The sequence below is a fragment of the Mustela lutreola genome, chromosome 8 (genome assembly GCF_030435805.1).
Source record: "Mustela lutreola isolate mMusLut2 chromosome 8, mMusLut2.pri, whole genome shotgun sequence".
In the NCBI taxonomy this organism is placed as follows: Eukaryota; Metazoa; Chordata; class Mammalia; order Carnivora; family Mustelidae; genus Mustela; species Mustela lutreola.
The window spans coordinates 103,798,924-103,816,570 of NC_081297.1; the positions used below are offsets into that span (position 1 = coordinate 103,798,924).

A 17,647-nucleotide genomic window follows, 5' to 3' on the forward strand; every position below is an offset into this window, starting at 1 on the left:
GCAATTGGCACCCCTTTGAGCACCATTCAGGTTGTATTCTTCATGAATGGTACCCCCTGGATTTGTGCAACCTGGTGATTCTGTCAACAAAGATAGGCCTGGAGTCTGGCCCGAGAGGAGGATTGAGCTAAATCCTTCTACATAATAAAGAGGAATTTTAAATCTTTGCGTAGTGGGTGGAGGCAGGAGGGTGGAGGGGTGCCTGTAATGGGGAGAAGAAAAGGGTTTGGAGGAAAGATCTCTAGAATGAGGGTGGGCCAGCCATTGGGCAATAACCTGGAGCCTAGGAACTTGGTGAGAGATTCCCTGTAATTTTTAGAAGAGATTCATAAAACCCTCTGTCATCTTCTCTAACTTCTAGAAGACACTGACATATGAAGTCAAACAACTTTTTCTTTGGCATCAAGTATAGCCTTTGAACCTCTTATGTATGAATCAGCAGATAACCAGGAAAAGATTCAGTGCTCAGACTCACATAGCAACCCTGGGTTAAATATACAATACTGTAATAACTTGCCTTTTTACTGTTTTTCTTCAAAAAGCTCCAAGTGCTTATACTTTTATTTCCTCATTTGTTCTGACATTCCAGTGTGGGAGGGGAAGATTTATGATAACATTATTTATAGATGGAGAAATTGAAATAGAGATTAAGTCGCTTACTCAATGTTGCATAGTTTGGGTGGTGGAGCCCACACTGGAAATTGGTTCTCCAAGCTCCTGCCACGAAGTGGAGTGAGCATGAGTTCTGGAATTAGGGAAATCTCTGTTTGAACAATCCAGATTTCTGCCCTTTCGGTATGAATGTGGCCTTAAGTCAATTACTTCATCTAGGTCTCAGTTTTTCTCGTCTGTAAAATTAAGACCATAAAACCTTATACTGGTGTAGTGAAGATTAATTTAGAAAATCCATGGAAAGTCCTGCCACAGAGTAGTTCCCAAATAAGATTAGGTCCACCCTAACCCAGTATTATCTGGTTGAATTTCAGTACAGATGTAAAATAATCAAAAAAGAGTCCTCCATGAATACTCATTTTTTTTTTCTAGCCTTATCTCCCACTGAGAGCAAAACATGAATAAAAGTGCTTGCACACATCATTTAATTCAATGGGAGAACTTTTGCTTCAGTGGAGTTATTCCTGTTGGGAATTGTGGAAGACAAGATGGTAGAGTGCAGTGTTTCTACAACTTGAGAATGTGGCAGAATCACCTGCAAGGCCTGTTAAAACACAGATTGCGGGGCCCCACCCTGGAGTTTCTGATTCACCAGGTCTGGAGTGGGGCCTAATAATTTGCATTTTTAACAAGTTTACAGACGATGTTTATGTTGCTAGTCTATGGACTACACCTCCAAGAAGAACTAGCGTGGTTAAGTGAAATCCAGGAGGTGGAGCCCAGCAATCTGTGTTTTAACAAGAACTCTGGTAATTCAGCAGCATTTAGCAGTTTGAAAACCACTGGCATAGTGAGCGCAAAGCATCTGAGGAGACAGGCCCACATTCAAATTCTGACTGGGCCATTTACTCGTCAGGTAACTGTTCGGTAACAGATCTTTAGTCTACCTGAGTCCTGTGGGAAGCCTGACAAAGTTCAGGATTCCTTCTGACTGTCCATCTAGGCTTCTATGTGGAAAGAGCAATTAGTGAGTTCTGCCAATCCAGGCTCTGTTTTTCACTTCTTCACACTGTGAAGCACGAAAGGCTGTTTAAATTTGGGTATCTGGGAAGTATTTACCAACACTTCTGCAAACACAAAAATAAACAAGCAAGACAGCGGACAACGCTGTAAATAAAGCCAATGGCAAAGGCATTGTTTACATCTTAAATTCATAATAACGGGTTCTGAACCATTTCCATTTTCCTGCCTTTCTTAGTAGAAAATTTAAAAAAATCTTCCTCCCCCACAGTTTTAAGAGATGCTTGTAAATTTGTTTTGCAGACAGGATGCCTGTTAAGAGGATCCCCCACCCTCCCTCCAATAGTCTGGCCCTAGATAGGGAATCTGCTTCAGATGTTCTGTGCCTTCCTGATTTTGTGGCTGAGGAATTCCCTTTTTCTTTAACTTCTTTCCCTGCTTGGCATCTGACCCTGTGGGTCCTCAGACTGTCTCAGCTCCCAGAGTCACAAGTGTCGAGGCTGGCCCCAGGATATTCTTTGGCTTACCTACCTTCATTTTTCTTATTGCAAAACCCTCTACTCTTTATTTCTAATCTTTTCTGTTGTCTATTGCTAACCCAGTTTTCCAAACTGCCCCCATTAGAGTGATCCACAGGAGGAGAAATCCTTCCTATTGATGGTGACCCAGGAGAATTGTTGACTTTTATCCAGTCCTGCTTGGTACCAGGTACACTTAAGTGTTTATCGCGCAGGTTCATTTTGAATTCCTACACAATCCAGAGGTGATTATCCATGAATGTATACGCACACACGCAAATGAGGAAAGCGAGGCTTAAAGAAGTCAAGCAACTTGCTCAAGGCGAGAAAGTAAAAGTACCTAATAGGACGCAGGCAGTAAAATTCCAGGGTCTCCTGGCTCTTGGCTTCTGTTCAAATTCAAATGATGCTGAAATATAGGACTATAATTTGCCTCCTGCTCTTAAAGATCTTAAAAATTTTGCTAGGGGTAGATGAGATTTACACACACAAGTTAAAATCGAGAGCCACTGTTCGTGGCATTGGGTTTGGTACCTTGACCGGCTTCTTCCTCTGCTTGATACAGGTAAGAGCAACAACCTCAAGTGGTTTGGAGATGATTGACCGAGTTAAGCGCCCAAAGCGCATAATACAGTGCTGTCACGTAGTAGGCGTTCAATAAATGTCAACTATCACTATTCTTTTATTTTTTTTTTTAAGATTTTATTTATTTATTTGACAGAGAGAGATCACAAGTAGGCAGAGAGGCAGGCAGAGAGAGAGAGAGAGAGAAGGAAGCAGACTCCCTGCCAACAGAGAACCCGATGCGGGACTCGATCCCAGGACCCTGAGATCATGACCTGAGCCGAAGGCAGCGGCTTAACCCACTGAGCCACCCAGGCGCCCAACTATCACTATTCTTAAAGGAGGCCGACGGGAGTGGAGAGAATACTGGAAAGTCGGGAGGCCGGCTGTATACAGCGGACCCGTGCACCAAAATTCTCCTATCCTCTGTTTCGTGGTCCGGAAAATTAGGTGGCTGGAGTGGACTAACTGGAAGAGCAGTCAGGCACGCAGCCACCCCCTCGGAGATCCGAGGGGCCTCGGGGCAGAAAGGGTTAGTGACGACTCTGGGGGCGGCTTTACGGAGCTCAGCGGGAGAGGCCCCGCCCCGCCGCGCCCCGCCGCGCCCCGCCTCGCCCCGCCTCGCCCCGCCTCGCCCCGCCTGGGAGGCCCTGGCAGCTCCAGCCCGCGAGCAGTTCCGGTGCCAAAACGCTTCCCTCCCCCGCTTCCCCGGAAGTGCTTTTCCAAGGTTCGGGCCGGAGAGAGGCCTTGTAGGCACAGCTGCTGAGCCTCGATCGGCTTCGAGTAGGAACTCCTGCCTGGGTTGGAGCCCGGGGGTCCGCGGCTGCCGACCCGTGCCTGCCTCCTCCCAGCGCCCGGGCCGCCGGTGAGTGGCCGAGGGCGAGCCGCCGGACGGCCGCGGGCCGCGTCAGGACTTGTGCTCTCGGGCCCCTGCCGCCCGCTCTATGCTGCGGGCTCGGCTGTCGGGATCCGGGGATGGGGCTTGTCTACCGCAGAGGTCCCCGCCGAGTCCGCCCGGCGGGAAGGAGCGGGCGGCGGGGCCTTGGGGTGGGCGGGGCGGAGCCGGAGAGGGGGTTCCTGGAGTTGTTGTAGCCGTTGGGACTTGAGAGTGGGGATGGGCCGGGCCTCGGTCCACCCGTCCTCCTCATTTCTGCTCCCCCAAGTCTTCCGCGTTGCCTCTCCGATTTGGTTTCCTCTGGCGACCTGGGGCCGGGAATCTGGACACCAGACTCAATCTTGGGCTCCGGTTCTCGACTTTGGCGTCCCCCGGGTCTGTCCTGGGGTCGGTAACTAGCCCGGGTCCCAGGGGTGTCGTCTCCTCAGTCTCTGGGCTGGGCGATGCATGCGTAGATGCCGGGGATCTTTTGCAAACATCCAGACCCGCCACGGGGTTGCCCTGGGATCGATTTGGACTGCGCCCGGCACCGGTTCTGAATACGTAGGTCAGTGTGGCACCACCGTGCCTCCCATGGTCTTTTACTCGCTGGAAAGCTTGCTCGAGCTGTTGCCGAAGTCATTTAGGAAAACAGCTTGCTTGGGGAAAATCAGTAGTTAAGAAAAGTTCCCTTATTTTCCTGCAGGCTTAATAAAAGGATGCTATTCTCTAATATGCACTCCTTATTCTGGTGGCATGGCGAGTTTAGTCTGCGGCTATTGCACGAACTGGTTACAGAGAGTTGGAGAATTACTTGCACACCCTCTTCCCCGAAGTTTGTATACTTTCATATTTGGATCTGTCATTTTCCTTAACTTCTAAAAAAACATTTTTGTCAGTAACTCCTCAGAGGTCCCCTATACTGTTAAGAGTTGTGCTGCAATGCAGAGGTTCACATAGGTAGACAGAGGTGATGAGTGTGCGTGTGTTTTAACCTATATTTTGGGGTATTTACCTCGGATAAGTTGAGAATGTTTAGAGGAGAAAGTGATGTAGGTAGTTTTTTTAGTGAACAGATTTCAGGTGGTGAACTGCTGGAAGGTTTGTAGGCGATAAGGGTTTTCCGCATTTAATAGTGATTTTTAAATTAGGATCACAAGAGAGTGTGGTTGTGACTGTCTGCATTGTTTTTGTTTTTGCAGTGTAAAGTATACACAAACCACCTTTGTGAATCATGACACTTAACTGCGTTTCTCATCTTGTGCTTCTATTAGGACTTATACTGTAGTTTTTTAGGTACTTACCTCATTCTCTCTCCTCCCACTACTGGAAGGGGAGGTAATAGGGAAAATAGACTGAAGTGGTAAGTTCAGTGAGCTCTCCTGTGCAAAAGAAAATGTATTTCAGTGTTGTTGATTTTCAGCAAAGTGTGGATGACTTTTAAAAAAATTGTTTCTTTTATTCCTTTATTGACTGTGGTCAAAGGGTGGTTGATTTTTGAAGTCCCTGGAAGTCCCTGGAAGAAGTTGTGGAGGGAAGATTAGTTGCCCAAGTTTTAGATTTAGATAGAAATTGTAGATTCTTAGCCTTTGGAAGTACTTGATTGTTTAGAGCTTATGGTTGGAATTTTGGAATCGAGAAAATGTGCAAAAGGGGTCAAGTTAGATATGATTATGGATCCACAGTGAGAGTATGATAGATAATGTGTTTTGAAGGGAAATATTTGAAGAATTGTAAAGAGGTGATCAGGGAATTTCACATACCTTTAGGTACTGTAAATTTTGTTATGTTCAAGTCCATTCAATAAATATTAAATAAATAAATAAATGAATATGAATATTTGCATTGTAAATTTTATTGTATTATTCAAGTCAATGGGTACTGAATTTTTTTTTTAAAATATTTTATTTATTTGACAGAGATCACAAGTAGAGAGGCAGGCAGAGAGAGAGGAGGAAGCAGGCTCCCTACGGAGCAGAAAGCCCAATGCGGGCTCGATCCCAGGACCCTGGGATCCTGACCTGAGCCGAAGGCAGAGGCTTTAACCCACTGAGCCACCCAGGCACCCCTGTGGGTACTGAATTTTTGCTATGTTAGGCATCAAGCGATGTTGGGCAACGATGTAGGAACAAATATACAGCCATAACCTTTAAAATTCATGTTTTGGCAATAATTTTCTAAGGTATGTCAGAAATCATGAAGAGGTAAATTGTATTGCTTAAACATATTACAGATTTTTTCTAATCATAGGTGGGTGTTGTGTGGTTCATGCAAAACACGGAAAAGGCATTATAGGGAACAAAGAGTAAGTATTTGGTTTTCAGGAATTTGAAATCTAGAAGGGGATGTAAGATATTTACATAAAAATGTAAATACTGTGTGAGGGGCTTGACCTAAAGTTTGGAGCTGTATGAAAGGAAAATGGGTTCATTTTTAATGGACTAATCAGCTAAAAAGTGGAAAGTGGTGGAGGTAAAGAAGTACTCTGAAGCTATTGAGCACTTAGCATCGTGCTCTGTGCTAGTTGCTTTCCATACATTTCCCAAGCTTCATAACAACATAAAAACATCTTTCTTAATTAACAAGGAGGGCAGTGCTCCAGTGTATTAAGTAGCTGAGCCTCAGTGTGAATCCAGGTCTGCTTGGTGCCAAAGCCCATGCATTTCCATTATATCATGCTACGTCTCAGTGAACTGACAGCCTGAGTTTCACATTGCAGAGGGTAAGACTTTTCTAAAATAAGAATTTTAGGGGTCGGGAGTAGGTGGAGGAAGGCTTTTCAAATAAAGGGAGTGATGTAAGCACAAGGGTGGAGGTGGGAAAGTTCATTGTATACCCAGAAAATTTAGTGGATGGCTTGCTTAGAATATAGGGTTCATTTTTGGAAATAAGAGATGAGGTTTGAAATTCTAAGTGGGTCTGGGTTGAGGAGCATGTTTAAATGCTGTATTTAAGAGTTCAGCATTTAGGAGGTATTGAGAAACTACTAGGTCTAATAGTGTAGTATGTGAAATGGTTTGAGGTAGAAAGCCAGCTTTCAATATAGTATCCATACTGGGTGAGGACAGTGGCATTGAGATGGGGTGGGTGGAGGAGGGCTTGTTGGGGAAAGTTTGGAGAAACTGGAAGTTGCAAATTACATTCATTTTAAATGTATGTGACGGGGATGGTGGTACTCTTAGTACAAATATAGGCAAAGAGGTGCATAATAAGATAAGTTTTGAATATGTTGAGTTTTTTTTTATACTTGCAAAACATTGGAATTGCCCAGAGGCTTTTGGAAATGTGGGTTTGTAGTTCATGAGAGAGGTCAGTGCTGGGCATATATTAAACATGAGTGTAGAGAATAATACAAATAGATGTACTAGTTGAGTCTGTATAAAGAGATGAAAGAGCTGAGAGGGAGTTTACAAGGAAAGAAAAAAAATGAGCCTTTATTTTAGATGGCATCTGTTTAAAACAGAAGGAAAAGATAGTCTGTACTGTATTCTGCTCCCTCTCGTTGCAGATTCAGATGGAGTACAAAGAATCTGATCATGGGAAAATCCAATTGGGAAATAAAATAATGCTATCGTTACCCCATTTCATGGAGGATGAACTCTTTCAGACTCACTTGTTCCAGAGTGTTAGGCTTTAGTTACTTAAGAGCTGTCATTTCTTTTGGGCATTTGTTGGCAAGTGATATGTGAGGATTTGGATGCAGATCTCTGACAGGTATTCTGTTTATTCATATTTGTGACTTTCAATTTTGGTTTCAATATCAAAGGCCTTTGAATATTCAAATACAATTTTTGTCCCTCCTATTTCTACTGGCTGCTAGTAGTGCCTTTCCTGGAAAATTGTATTTATTTATTTATTTTTTTAAAGATTTTTATTTACTTATTTGACAGAGAGATCATAAGCAGGCAGAGAGGTGCCAGAGAGTGGGGAAAGTAGGCTCCCTGCTGAGCAGAGAGTCTGCTGCAGGGGCTTGATCCCGAGACCCTGAGATCATGACCTGAGCCTGAGATCATGACCTGAGCCGAAGGCCCAGGCTTAACCCACTGAGCCACCAAGGTGCCCTGGAAAATGGTATTTAATTACATATTTTTCTCCCAACTCTCTTTTATAAGTACTGATCAACACAGGTAGTTTTGTCTTTCATGTCCTGATTATCCTAGAGGGATGGAATGGTAAGATACTTTTGTCCATAATGTAATGATACATATATAAAAATTATGTATTTTTATTTGGAAACTAAGGACTATAGACTTATGAAATTACATGTAGTTTTCTGTTTGATATTTAAATATGGGGAACCGGTGTGTTAATATGTAAAAGATTGTAATAGTTTGTAGAATGAGGCTCAGATTTATAACTTCTGGAGGGCAAGGTTATTATTTTTAGACTGCATTTCCAGGGAAATGTTTATTTCCTTCTTGAGGATTAACACATTCCTTTTTTTTTTTTTTTTGAGAAATATGTTTTTTACTATATCAGAGGCTCTTGGGAATGTCCTGAGTCCTGCGTCAGTCCCGTTGGAGGCAGGGGTGTTGTGTCTGCTTTGTCTGGGCTGGTTGGCTTAGTTGCAGTGAGCCTGGTATTAATGAGGCAAAGGTCAGGAGTTCCATTTAGCTTCGGTCTCTGAGTGATGGCCAGGGAAGTACACATCTAGCCAGCTGTCTTGGAAATTCTTCAGTTGTCATTGGTCACAAAGGTGACTGGCTTAGGATGGATCTTTATACCACTGAAAGAATATTAGAGGAAACTTAGCATAATGGTTAGTAATTCTGACTTGGGAATTAGACAGACCTGTGTCAGATTTCTCAGTATACGATGTTGGGAGAGTCCCTAAACCTCTCGGAGCTTCTACTTCCTCATTATTGAAGAGGTTAATATTTGGTTTGGGCTTGTCCTACTGTTGTTTTCTTTTTCCAAGTGGGAGTTAGCTGCTTACACCTGTGGTTCCCCAGTTCTGGACTGTGGAGAGGTGTCAGTCCATGACAGAGTTTTTTCTCACTTGTCTGAAATGAGAATGGATTCACTTTTCATGAAGCTAAATCTGTTGAATTTAAAAGATAATTTTTTCCCCTAAAATTATCTTTTACCATTTTTGATGTAAGCATATTAATTCTTTTATGAAATAACGGTGGTGGTAATTGGTAGTTATTTTCTTTTTAAATGTTCTTGGCAAAATAAAAGTTGGCAGCTCTACGCTGGTCTTCCAGTTTTGTTCTTAAGATGATGGTTCTGCGAAATCTGAAAATCTTGGCTTAAACGGAGCCAGGGAATTGGGGGAGATTACTCATCCAGTATATTATACATAGTCAAGTTAGGTTTGGGGGTACATTCTACTGTCCTTTTACCCTATAGGGACTGTATTTTGATTCTCATCACTCACTGCTGAATTAGTTTAATGTTGTCGAGTTTTACATTAAGACTTTCAAGGAGCAGTTCAGATTGTTTTCAGTTCATACAAGTTACTTCAGATTATTTAGGGCTGTATTTCTCAACCAGAGTCCCAAGAGGAAACCGGTGAACTGGAGGGGGGGTGCTGCCTGGGGGTGCTGCTGTAAGTCATTACTCTGTTGATTAGTCAACAAGATAAATAACTGGCCTTTGATATAATGAAATATTAGAAATTGGCTTTCCTTTTCACCTCTTTTGCAGGGAAGATCTTTGAAGCTAGATCAAGAAAAGTTTTTTTATTTAATAAAGCAAGTAAACCTTATACAAATATCAGTATTCAGAATGCTTTCTAGAGAAAGAATGGTTCAGCACTTTGCATAATGGGTTATGTAAGTGGAGCCACAGAAGTCCTCCTGGGGACACAAACCAATTATTAGCATAAGCGCTATTGAAATTGCATTCAGTTGTCTAGATGAGGAGCGTTTTGACTCCCTTCTTCACTTAGCAGCATGGGGGTGGGGGGGTGCAGAAAATTTAAGGTGCAGATCTAGCCTAGATGTTAAATTAAGGTTTAACATTTGTTTCCTTTTAGTGTTTTGGTTAAGTAACTTTAAAAATTGGGAGTGCTGTAGAAATACTGAATATGTTAGAATGCCTAAAGCAAAATTTCAGATTAGGCTGAAATAGCTTTGGCCCTCTGTCTTTTAATTTTAAAGGAGACTGGAGTTTTGCTTCTTTCGATATTAAGGATGTTATTGTTTTATAGAGTTTTGTTGTATATTACTGTTCATTCTAAATAAAAGATCATATGGAATACGTTTATTCTAACAATGCTTAGATTTTTCCTCCAAAGTATTCCTATTGGCAGAAATGAATGGTATGCTCAGAAGTCTGGAGAGGTAGCCCGAAGTGTCCTGCTATAAGTAGAAAATTTCATGATTCCTGTAGAGTTTTATTTTTAAAAATTCACATGAATTTCATGTTTTGGTATTTTATGTATATGTAAACAGTGTCTTAAAGTCAACTAAAATTAGTCCCCCCAAGGGCCGTATGTTCATCCTATGGGTTTTTCATATCTCTAGGACATGGCTTGCATGGCAGTTTAGTGGCACTGTGCTTAACTGCTTCATTTTGACTCATTTTTTTAAAAAAATGCTGTGTTCTGTTGGTTTCTGTGGGGATGGTGGACAATTATTGACACTTTTATATGTTTTTAACAGAGAGCAAACTGTTTTGAATACTAATCAAGGAGCTGTAGTTTCATAGAAATAAAATGCCTTTAAGAGGAGATTTAATCAATTTTAAGATGTTCTTTTACATTTAAGATTATTCAATTATCAGTATATTTCACATGTTAAAAATATAGCATCAGTGTCTAATTGAACTTTCTGTAATGATGGAAGTGTTCTGTATCTTTACTGTTCGGTCTAGTGGCCCTCATATGGCTACTGAGCAAAAATGTGTCTGGTGTTACAGAGGAACTAAATTTGAAATTTTGTTTGATTTTAATTGATTTCAATGTGAATAGCCACGCTTGGCGGCCAGTGACTACTGTATTAGATAGTGTTGCTCTCAAGGGTTAGGAAGACACGGAGAAGGGATGTTAGAAATCTTCATGTCATCCCTCAGCTCATTTATAGGCAAAATTAGGCCCTCGATAAGTATTTCTTAAATGAAATAAAATTTTTATTGTTTCAGTTTTTTTGAAAGATTTATTTACTTATTTGAGAGAGAGAAAGAGAGGGCGCGTTGGAGCTGGCGTGCACATGTTGGGGGGAGGGACAAGGGGAGAGGGAGAGAGAAACTCTAAGCAGACTCCACGCTTGTGCAGGTGCACACAGGCTTGATCTCCCCTTCCTGACCCAAACCCAGTTGGAAGTTTAACAGATCATCCCACTGAGGCGCCCCTGTTGTTTCAATTTTTAAGACCAAGGTTTGTGAAGTATTCTAGATTTTTAGAGAGTGATCACTAGTCTTGATTTTTTTCTTTTGTGTTGATTTAAAAACTTTACTTTTGTTACAAAAGCATACAGTATACTGAATATACAACTTAAACAATCGTAAAATAAATTGCATTGACTGTATCTCTGAAGTCAATTTATACTCCTTACCACTTGTGTTCTCTGACCTGCTTCCTAAGAAACCACCATCTAAATTTTGTGTTAATCATTCCTTTTTCCTTTTAATTTTCATGAATTAAAGAAAATTTCATTTCCCTCTCTCTTCCAGTTTGGAAGTTAAACTTAATGTAGTTTTCCTTTATTTTAGTCTTCCCTGACTCCCAACAAATTAGATATGATTACTTTTTTAAACACTGTTCCTTTAATTTGCCTCTGCTTTACAAGTATCTTTGCTAATCATTTTCATTTGCATCTCAGACCTCTTGTTTGGGGTCTAAGATAATTTTCTCTCTGCCTGAAATGTATCTCTTAGAACTTTCTTCAGTGAGGGTCTGTTGTTGGAAAATGCTTAGTTTGTTTGAAAATGTCTTTATCTACATCTCATTCCTGAAGATGGGTTTTCTGAGTATGCATCCTATGTTAGCAGTTATTATTTTTCTTTGTTCATTATAGATCTTATTCCATTCTCTTCTGGCTTTTATTGCTGTTGAAAACTCTGTAATCCATCTAATTGTCATTCTTTTATTAAATTATATTTAGAATATTTCGGATCTGTTTTCCACATGTTCATCTTGATATGTCTAGACGTTGATTTTTCTTTATTTATCAAGCTTGGAATTCACTAGGCCATGGAATCTGACGATTGGTATCTTCAACCATTTTGGAGAAATTTTGGCCATTTTCTCCTCACTTGTATTTGAAGTTGGTCTTCTTACTCTAGCCTCCACGCCTCTTAACCTGTCTTTGCTATTTTCCATTTCTTTGTCTTTCTGTGTTGTGTTCTGGATAATTAGATCCTTTCTTCCAGTTATTTAATTCTTGCTTCATTTGTGTTCAGCTAGTTTATTGAATTAAAAATTTTTTTCACTTTAAGTATTATGTTCTTTTTTATAGTAAAATATGCATAAGGAGAATTTACCACTTTAAATCTGAAAGTGTTCAGTGATGTTAAGTACATTCACTGTCACCTCTGTCCATCCCCAGAACTTTTTTTTATCATCAGGAACTGAAATCTGCCCATTAAACAATAATTTCCCATTGTCTCCTCCACCCAGCCCCTGGCAAGAACTATGTTACATTCTTTTTCTATGAATTTAACTATTCTAGGTACCTCATATAAGTGGATTATACACTATTTGTCCTTCTGTGTGTCTGGCTCATTTCACTTACCATAATGTCTTCAAGGTTCATCCATGCTGTAGCATGTTACTAGGGGCGCCTGGGTATCTCAGTCATTAAGCGTCTGCCTTGGGCTCAGGTCATGATCCCAGGGTCCTGGGATTAAGCCCCACATCTGGTTCCCTGCTCAGTGGGGAGCCTGCTTCTCCCTCTCCCACTCCCCCTGCTTGTGTTCCCTCTCTTTCTGTCTCTCTGTCAAATAAATAAATAAAATCTTCAAAAAAAATAAAAGTTTTATTTACTATACCTTTTTCATTTTTAGAAGTTTCATGTAGTTCTTTTTACAACTGCTTTATCCTTATTAATTTTTGGTAGTCTTATACTTTTTCTTGGTCATGTTGTCAAGCTGTCTTTTATTTCTTAAAAACCTATTAAATATACTTATTTTATACATGGTCTCTGATAATTCCAATATTTGAAGTCTTTGTAGATATGATTCTGCTGTTTGTTTTGCTGTATGAATTTTGCAGAGTGATTTTTTTTTTTTTTAAGATTTTAATTCATTTATTTGCCAGAGATCACAAGTAGGCAGAGAAACAGGCAGAGAAAGTGGAGGAAGCAGGCTCCCCGTGGAGCAGAGAGCCCGATTCGGGGCTCAATCCCTGGACCCTGGAATCATGACCTGAGCTGAAGGCAGAGGCTTTAAACCACTGAGCCAACCAGGTGTCTCTGCAGAGTGATTTTTAATAGCACTTTAAAATTGTATAGATTAGATCTTACAAATAAACCCCTGGAGGTTAGTATCCTGTTTTCTTAAATTTTGCTGAAGGTCTTATCTGGTTTATTTACTGTATAGTTACTTTTTTCCCCTTACAAGTAGTAAATAACTTGTAGGGAAGTATCCTAGTCCTAGTGTTTTTTATTTTTTCTTGATGAAAAACTTAAGTATAGTAATATACCTTACATTTGTATAGGGCCTTCTAGATTGCTAAGCATTTTTATATTTTATGATTTTATTTTAAAGTCCTGGAAATAAAGACTCAGAGACATAGCTAATAAGAGGTAGCATTGGAATTTAAACCCTGGTTTTCATAAGATTCTTTTTACTAGTTATGCTTGCCTTTTAGGTTACTAGATAGACTGTAATCTCAGGGTCTTGTCTGTGACTTGTTCACTGTTACACTGTCAGTACCTTAGACTTTTGAATGAATAAATAATTATCATCGGGGTTCCTGGGTGGCTCTGTCAGCTAAGCTTCTGCCTTCAGCCCAGGTCATGATCTCAGGTTTCTCAGATCGAGCCCCAGGTCAGGCTCCCTGCTCCATGGGGAACCTGTTTCTCCCTCTCCCTCCACTTGCCTCTACCCCTGTTTGTGCTCTCTCCCTCTCTCTCTCCCAAATAAACTAATAAAATCGTTTTAAAAACCTAACAACATAGACATGAATTGCTGTCTGACAAGTGTTTTATTTTATTATTTTTTTAAAGATTTTATTTATTTATTTGACAGACAGATCACAAGTAGGCAGAGAAGCAGGCAGAGAGAGGGGGGGAAGCAGGCTCCCCACTGAGCAGATAGCCCAATGTGTGGGGCTTGATCCCAGGACCCTGGGATCATGACCTGAGCCGAAGGTAGAGGCTTAACCCACTGAGCCTCCCAGGCACCCCTGACGAGTGTTTTATAAGGTGGTTCTATTGTAGTCATGTTATTTATGTATTTTGTGTTTATATTTACATATATATAATTATGTACATATAATCATTGAGAGCTTAGAGCTTGTGTGGAAGGGGTTTTTAATGCTTTGTATAACTCTAGCTAAGTTTTTTTAGATCAAAAATTTGATGTATTTGCCTATAGCAAAGAAAATTTGGTTTTCTTGAAAACATTAGATGATGAAGATTAGTGAAGTGGACTTTCTGATACTAGTTCAATTCTTTTTCTAGTTATTAAACAATTCTTTTAAGACTTAGGTGATGGGACGAAATGATTCAAGGTTTTCCTAAGGTCACTTTTTATCCTGATAAACTAGGGTGAAGTGTTGGTTAATGTAATCTTTTGATCTGGTGAATTGGTAGAAGCTGGTCCCTAGCTAAATTCATGCCTTTTTTTCTCTGACCTCTTACTTTCTATGTCCCATTCTTGGTTAAAGCTGGAGGGACTTGGGCATTGAATCTTGGCTAGAACATGGATTCATTCACTGAGTTGGTGAGTCCGTAAATGGTTCTTGCGAGCCCAGGTATCAAGAACCATTTTAGGCATTGAGGTTAAGACGGAGGGTTAAGATGGATGTGGTTGCTGTCAAGTAGCACAAACTAGAGGTCATGAACTATTATATCCTTTGTCTATATTAGTCATTTATGTATTTAAATTGAATATATGTAAGAAAATCATATTTCTATCTGTTGAAACTTTTCTGGCAAGGGAGAGGATCCTGAGGGCTGTTGCTTAATGGAATATATAAGTATAGGGTTTGAGATTCAGAACTATTCAGTTAAGCATATTCTGAAAATTGACTGATACTTTCATTTAAATTGAAGCCTTTTATTAAAGCCTTTTATTAAACCTGACCTAAGTAAGTTATGGTTCAATCTAAAGACTGCTATTTGCCTCATACGTGGTTTTGTGCATAGTTAGTATGTAGTAGTGTCTTGGAAATTCTGTATTTCATGGCTCATTTTACATTCCTTTATCTCCCACCCCCTCAAAAAAAAAAAGCATAATATATTCACAAGCACATGTATTTAAAAAAAAAAAAACACTTTTATTTTGAGGTAGAGACTCATAGGAAGTTGCAAAAACAATAGTGTCCTATATACTTCTTACTTGGTTTCTCCAGTGGTGATATCTTACGTAGCTGTCATAGAATATGAAAACCAAGAAGTTGATATTGGTACATTTGTGTTAACTAGACTATAAACCATACACAGATCTCACCATTTTTAAAAACCTGCATTTCTGTGTAAGTGTGTAGTTCTGTACAGTTTTATCCCATGTATTGTTTTGTGTAACCACCATAATCAAGATTCAGAACTATTCATCACCACCAAAGAATTCCCTAGCATCACCTCTGTGTATTCACAACCCTACCCAACACTAGTTTTGCCATTATGAGAATATTATGTGAATGAAATAATACAGTATGTAATCTTTTGAGGTACATATTTTAAAAATATAATTTATTTTAATTCTAAAAGTAGAATAACATTTCAGAAATGTTAGACAATGGAAAAAACATACTTTGAAACCACCACTCTAATAGTCATCATTTTGGAGTTTTTTTACAGCCTTGTTCATATGATGTTTTATATCCTATTTTAGTATATGCTCAATCTTGTTTTTTTTTAACTTAATGTTATATTAAATATTTTCTGTTACCATCATACTTAATTTTCACTATTACAAGAAATGTTGCAGAAAACACCTTTGAGCATATAGATTTCTTCATATTTTTAGTTATTTCCTTAGGGCAGATTCCCAGATGTGTGATATTGAGCCAAAGGATATGAGGGTTTATTAGTCTTGAAACATTTGGTCAAATTGCTTTTCAAGAGGATAGTATTACTAGTACTGTTTTACGTATCCTTCTTAGATTGGATATTAGTGTTACTTCCCTTGCCCCCCCCCGCCCCAATTAATAAGGTGAAAAAGGTACTTCATTGTTCTAATTTTAGAGTGCAGTTCTTTATGTAACTTTTTTTTCCTTGAAGAAGAAAATTGGTTGTAATGTCATAATGACATGAACTTTTAAAAGTGTGCAGAGAAAGACAATTATCATATGATCTCCCTGATATGAGGAAGTGGTGATGCAACATGGAGGCTTAAGTGGGTAGAAGAATAAATGAAACAAGATGGGATTGGGAGGGAGACAAACCATAAGTGACTCTTAATCTCACAAAACAAACTGAGGGTTGCCGGGGGGAGGGGGTTGGGGAGAAGGGGGTGGGATTATGGACATTGGGGAGGGTATGTGATTTGGTGAGTGCTGTGAAGTGTGTAAACCTGGTGATTCACAGACCTGGGGATAAAAATATATGTATATAAAAAATATATGTTTATAAAAAATAAAAAAAAAAAAAAAAAAAAAAAAAGTGTGATTTTACTTTTAAGTAATTTAGAAAAGCATTTAAATATCTCTGTTAGTGTTCAACAGTTCCGAGCAAGAGGTTGAATCACCAGATCCTTGTCTTTACCTTAACTGTAACCTCCTTAGTTGGCAGGTTTGTTACCTGCCAAATGATTGCCAGTTTCTGCATTGGTTCTCTTTGGTCTCTGCCATTATCTCTTAATTACTATCCTAAGTCTGGATCCTTGACCTTTCCCGTCTAGAATGGCTGCTCCCTCCAATGGTAATACACTGGCACCTCATTCATTTTTCTTATGTTCTTGTCAGCTTTAGGTGCACGGTCGTGCAATCATGTTAATGCATTACCGTTGATGTTTATCCTTATGGTTAAGTATAATCCTAGGGACTCTGTATAATCTGGGGCATTCATTAGGATTAAATGTCTTCCCTTTTTTGACAACCACTGCAGAAGTTATATGGCCAATAATGTATGGGGCATGTATAATGTGCATGAATAAAAAAAATAAAAATACAAGGAAGTTGTATACTTTTTGCTTTTCTGTATGTTTCAGAAATGTTATTCTTAGAGCAGTAGACCGTCAGGGTAATAACAAAACCCTTAAAGTAAAACAAGTTTTTAGTTGAATGTTACTAAGTGCCATGCACTGTGCAAGTTCTTTATTTAGTCTTCACAATTTTCCCTTAAATTTTTGGGATAGCTAGATAGGAGGATCTCATACGTGATGTGGAATAGATAATTGAGAAATTTGATTAGCAGGGAATTATAAAAAAGATACATTATTTGTAACTTGAATATATACTACATTCCTTCACCGTTTCTTTCCCTCTACAGCGTCAGTGTTTTTCTTTGTCGATGGGTTCTTTGATTAGAAATCTGGATTGTCTAGGAGTGCCTGGGTGGTGTAGTCAGTTAAGCATCTGACTCTTAGTTTTGACTCAGGTCGTGATCTTGGGGGTCTTGAGATCAAGCCCAACCTTGTGCTTTGCACTCAATGTGGAGTCTGCTTAAGCTTCTCTCTCCCTCTCCCTCTGGGCCCTGCCCCCACTTGCACTCTCTTTCTCCAAAGTAAATAAATAAATCTTAAAAAGAAAAGAAATCTGGATCATCTTTTTGGCTTAATCTCCACCCAGGAGTCATTATCTATTGGATATCATAACAGTATCCCTTTCCTATAGAAGAGAGAATTTGAGGCATTTTCAATGTGTTCTGTAAAATCTTTCTATGTTTTATGATTTTTTGGTTATACTTTTAAAGCTGTTTTATGTACACATAATTCCATATTAACTTTTTAAAAGTTAATTAGCCTTTGAATCTTTTTGAATTTTTCAACACAATTTTCAGAGACAGAA

At 39.6% G+C, this 17,647-nt stretch overlaps 1 protein-coding gene across 3 annotated transcripts in view; it reads left to right on the forward strand.

Annotated features, from left to right (window-relative positions):
- Positions 1-3,391: 3,391 nt before the first annotated feature.
- The window catches only part of FRS2 (fibroblast growth factor receptor substrate 2), a 116,949-nt gene continuing 102,693 nt past the window's right edge, over positions 3,392-17,647 (forward strand). For all 3 annotated transcript variants that reach the window (XM_059186297.1, XM_059186296.1, XM_059186298.1), the window contains exon 1: positions 3,392-3,579. The gene's annotated coding sequence lies outside the window, so the exon portion shown is untranslated. The remainder of the gene's footprint in view (positions 3,580-17,647) is intronic.